The sequence below is a fragment of the Octopus bimaculoides genome, chromosome 9 (assembly GCF_001194135.2).
Source record: "Octopus bimaculoides isolate UCB-OBI-ISO-001 chromosome 9, ASM119413v2, whole genome shotgun sequence".
Taxonomy (NCBI): domain Eukaryota; kingdom Metazoa; phylum Mollusca; class Cephalopoda; order Octopoda; family Octopodidae; genus Octopus; species Octopus bimaculoides.
The window spans coordinates 8,163,886-8,168,897 of NC_068989.1; positions in this window are offsets into that span (position 1 = coordinate 8,163,886).

The following is a 5,012-nucleotide window of genomic DNA, read 5'->3' on the forward strand; positions in this document are numbered from 1 at the left end:
TGTATGTATGTGTGTGTGTATGTATGTGCGTGTATGCCTCTGTGTGTGTGTGTGTGTGTGTGTGTGTGTGTGTGTGAATTATATTTTCATAGAGAGAATTCAAAATTATGGCTGTATGCCTACACTGTATTAATACGCATAAAAAATAAACAAACGAACAACAACAACAACAAAAAAACATTGGTTTCTCTTTGGCCAGGACAGGCGGTAAACTACTGCCCAGAGACCAAATGCGGCTTACAGTCTTATTCTATTCAGCCGGCCAACTTTATTGAATATGTGACGTTGCATACAAAAATTCCTTGTTTTCCTTGTCTATCTTTGACGAACGAATAATAAATTTCGATATTATAAAATACATCAAAGTCTTAGTTTTGTAATGTCTTTAAATGAATCAAAGTTTTATATTAATGCAAAAAGAAAAAAAAAAATCAGCGATATTTCTTCACTCAATGAAAAACGAAAGTTTCCTTGGGTGCAATATTTTATGCAGTAAATGTTTTTACCTAAATGATTGGTGTAACAAAACAGATTAACAGTGTGTCATATGTTGTTGCAATATAATCGATTCTAAAGCGACAAAGACAGAAAAAATTAGTTATTACTTGATGAAAGCAAGTAAAGTTGCCTCCTAGTGCTGTGTTTTGCCCCAATGCCACACAACAACCTCATTCAACCTAACTTATTAAAAAAGGTTTTAACTGCATGCTGAATCATACAGGGAGCCTAGAGATTTTTACGCCGTTAAATATGTAACAGCTACTTCATTACAACAAGTAATGTTTAAAACTAACAAACAGACAAAGAAGTAGTTTCTACATTATAGTCTTCTTCGATCATGCTTCCATTTTCTATTCCCTTTGGTTTGCAAGTCATTAAAACATTTAAAATCCAACCAGTCTCCAAAATCGTTTACTGATCTCTGGTTTAGACAACTTATATACAACTGAACTTAAGACACAGCATGCCAAATGACGCGAGTCACTATACCAAAGATACGCTACAAATTCTTAGAAATATTTTAATTAACGACTCTCCACAAAATAATTCTTATTCGAATGAGTGTAGATCAAACTTATTCACACTCGCATGATTTCTTTCTTTAGATGCCTTTAAAACTTTGATCTGTCTTTAATCCCATCGATAAAATAAAGAGTTAGCCAAGTTCTGGGGTCGATGTCATCGACTTGTCCTCTCCACTCAAAATAGCGAGACTTGAACCCTCAACGGACCGGCGTTCTGTCTGAGGCAATTTTGTAACCTCGTTCATTTAGAAACCATGGAAATAAGGTTACAGGCCTGAGGAATCTCAGGACCCGAAGAAAGAAAAAGATAAAAGCGTATATTTCACTAGGATTAGAAATCAAGACGAAAAGTATCGTAACTGTATACAGTAAAGTATTTTAACCCTCGCTAAGGATTCTGCTAATCTATTTCTCTCCTCGGTATTGTTAATAGAGTTAGTAATAAAAGGTCGAATATAGATTTTCCGTGTTCTATACAGACAGTTGTTTCATCATCTATTTTCCGTAAATGTAATTTTTGTGAAGTTTAAAGTTCGAAATTAGATTTTCAAGAAAGAATTTGATTTCAAATATTTATTTTTTATTCATTATTTGTTTGAGGTGGAAGAAGCGACAAACGTGGAAATAAAGGAAAATGTTTTAAAAGAATTATGAGGTTTATAAGAAACTTCCAAAGAGAGGTTATCGTTGAGCATTATAGTAGGGAAGTTAAGTTAATGCAGAGAGCTAAGGCGAGAGATTAAAACTTTGCAGCAACAGCATCTAAAACTTTTGGGGAGGCTCATCTACAATTTCATAGATGCAAGAAATAACTATGTGGTAAAAGCAGCTCACTTGGCGGTCACTTAACGGTCATATAGTTAAGAGTGCAGTCTATATATGTCTTTATATTGCTTTTATATTATTACTGTGAATTACATATTTAATTTTTGCCAATAATATAGGATTACCATAAACCTGTTATATATTCAGCATTTAGCTTTAAATGTTGCTTAAAAATCTACGTTTTCTTTTGTGGTGGGGGATAATCAACTATATGTTGAATATTGGATTTTCAAAACAATCAAAGATAATCAAATATGCTGCTATCCCACGGTAAATAATCAATATCCGAACACATTTTTCATTACTGACTATTTGGGGAATCAATGTGTAAAGTAAATTATCTCACTGTAGGCTTTAGTAGCGGTTAACGCATACAAAAAAAAAAAAGAACCAAAAACTAACTGCAATAGTATTTCTTGTTTTCTACAACCTATAGCTAACTTAGCTTATGCTGATTAAGCATGTACCGCATACTTAATGAGTAAAAAACCAAACATGCTAAAATAACCGAATTCAAGTAAAATAAAATATATTTTAAACACATGGTGTGCTCTAATGGTTAGTTAAAATAAGGGAAATAATCATTTCTAGAGAAATTTCGGTGAAATTAGATGTTTCAATTTTAAGTCGAGGAACAAGGACGATGCATAGAATATGCATTTTTTATTATGTTTTGCTTACTCATTTTAAAGATTGTAAAATTTCTAGTTACAAGTAATCCTGTATAGCGTAATTTCATTCTTATTTAAAGTCTTCAGCATGACATAACCTGAAGCAATTAAATTAAACTAATTAAGCATTTTACGAAGCCAGAAATTTATTGTTGATGGGAAATAATCATTGTTTAGAAGACATTCGTGGAATGTGTTTTACCTTTTACCCTTTGCGTATTCCAGTCCTTAGACTGTGGCCATGCTGGGGCACCGCCTTGCTAGTCGCATGCATCGGCCTCAAGACTTATTTTTTTTAAAGCCTAGTACTTATTCTATCGGATAATTTCTGCTGAACCACTAGGTGACGTAAACACACGAACACTGGTTGTCAAGTGGTGATGCGGGACAATCAGATAAAAGACAATCACATACACATAGAGATAAATGTATAATATATGATGAGATTCTTTCAGTTTCCGACTACCTAATCCACTTTTCCCCAAGTTTCAGTATATAACTGATACATTTTCAGTCCTAAAATAATTAATCGACGCTGGAGAGTTTCCAATTTTGGATGTAAAGGATGCACATAAATACCACAAGTCATTATGGTCCCGCTTTGCCGGAATATTTGTTTCTAATTTTGGCACAAGGCCAGTAAGATTCTGATGAGGTAAGCCGTTTACATCGACCCCAGTAGTCAGCTAGTACTTATTTTATCGACCCCGATAAGATGAAGGATATAGTCGACCTCGGCGGAATTTGAACTCAGAACGTAATGGCGGACGAAATACTGCTAAGCAGTTTGGTGGGTGTGCTAATGACTGTGACAGCTCGCTTTGTCGGAACATTAATAGCAGATTCTTACTTAGAAAGAAATCCATTAATATTTGAATTGCAGTCTGTTGTTTACTGAGACTGAAGACATACAAGGTAGAGCAAGAAAAAGAATATTGGTTTAGTCTATGGAAAGAAGTTGTAACACAATTGGTCTTTGGAGACCCCCTGCCCGACATCAGTCGAATCTCTTAGACAATGTTTGGTTGGATGGAGACGTAAAAAGCCAAAGTAACATTAATGGAATTTGAACGCGGTATTTAAAGATACGCAACTAAATAATGCATAAATTTTAATACGAGATTTTAAACTTAAACTAATCAAAACAAAATTTGTAGTTGAATACTTTAAATGAGTTATTACTAAAACAATTTAAAATATCTAAATGATTGACCTAAAATAATTATCTTACTTAGGAGCATTGATCAAAGTTCCACTTCTCATATGACCTCTTTGGCCAGCCCCCTCTCTCAATATCTATTGAACTCAATCTGTTAATAATAATAATAATAATAATAATAATAATAATAATAATAATAATAATAATAATAATAACGATGACGGCAAATTACGGTCGCCACCACAAAAACAATAATAAAAAATCTACTAAAATCAATCAAGAGATAATAATATAAACATTTAAAAAAAAGAGCCATTATACTGACTGTTTTTGCAATCGTAACCAAACTATTTGGACATTCTTATACTGACAGACTGACATCATCAAATTGATGAATAGTTGATAGGCCATAAAGAGTTGGAACCGTAACTATTTTCAGACAAACATTTGTCCGATTTACGGCTGAACAGTTCTGTTAAATTCTACTTATAAAGTAAAAAACAAACAACAAAACAAACAAAAACCACGAAGTAAAATGTCAAAATATAACCCTGATTGGTGTCAGATGTGGCAGATGTAGTGGTGGGCGTGGTGCGTGAAGCGAATGGTTGTCTTCTATTAGCAGCAATCAGAAGGTGACGGTTAGTAGGTATTTTATACAAGGAAGGTTGAATGCTGACCAGACTAAATGTATACTAGGGTTAAGTAAGTCTCCTAACTATATCGTAAACACGCTTCCCTACAGTTTACTGCAATGATACAAAAAAGGAATCTATGGAACAGATCACACTGTCTAAATCTAGTGATTTGTTAGGGTGCCAATTGTGTCTTACTACTTCAATTATAAAAACACCCACTTTTATAATTTAGTTTTCAGGCAGAAAACATCTACAGTTAGTTTATCTCAATAGTACTGGAACTTATTCATGGGCCTACGAGCTTCAAATCTTGGCATAAACTTATTTTGAGAAAGGGGTTTTGTATGAAGCATTATTTCCACAAATCACAAAAGCAAGCAGTTGATATAATGATAGAAATAGTGGATATTCATCTATGTTAGAAACGACTGTTTTAACGCTTTTAGTGCGGCTAAATATTTTCTGTATCCGATATAACCTCGTAAATAATACACAATCTTAAGTAAACTATAACAAGCTGGTGTTGAAAAGGACTTCAAGTTCACGAATATTTTGTCAGTAACTTCGATATTGATTAACTGGCCAAGGAAATGTACTGAAGTATTAGTTGTACTAATTAATATGGACATCGACAAAAATCAACTATATTCATATAAGAGAATAGAATGAGATGTACAACTATATGCTGTAAGGC